Below are 315 nucleotides of genomic sequence, written 5' to 3'. Positions count from 1 at the left end.
CGCGATCGGTTCAGCCGTTATTGAGATCCGATAATCTCGATCCAGCGCAACTCGTCAGTTGGCGTAAAGGAGGCACGGCAGTGTCGCTGCGCTTGGCTTAGCGCCGAGACATTACCGTGTCTCCAGATTTTTTACTCTACTGCCCGTATCGCCCAGCTGATTTGTTGCTGTTTCCGCTGCTTAATGCTTGACGCATGCATGTTAATGCACCTTTAATCGGGTTTAACAACGACATATTATACCTAGACCGAGCATTCGATATCTGGCATGAAGCTAACTAGTTGACAGAGAAACTGTGCGACAAAGAGCTATCAT

Source organism: Mycetomoellerius zeteki, unplaced genomic scaffold (genome assembly GCF_001594055.1).
Source record: "Mycetomoellerius zeteki isolate Tzet28-1 unplaced genomic scaffold, Tzet1.0 scaffold517, whole genome shotgun sequence".
Classification (NCBI taxonomy): Eukaryota; Metazoa; Arthropoda; class Insecta; order Hymenoptera; family Formicidae; genus Mycetomoellerius; species Mycetomoellerius zeteki.
Note: the sequence above shows the minus strand (reverse complement) of the source record.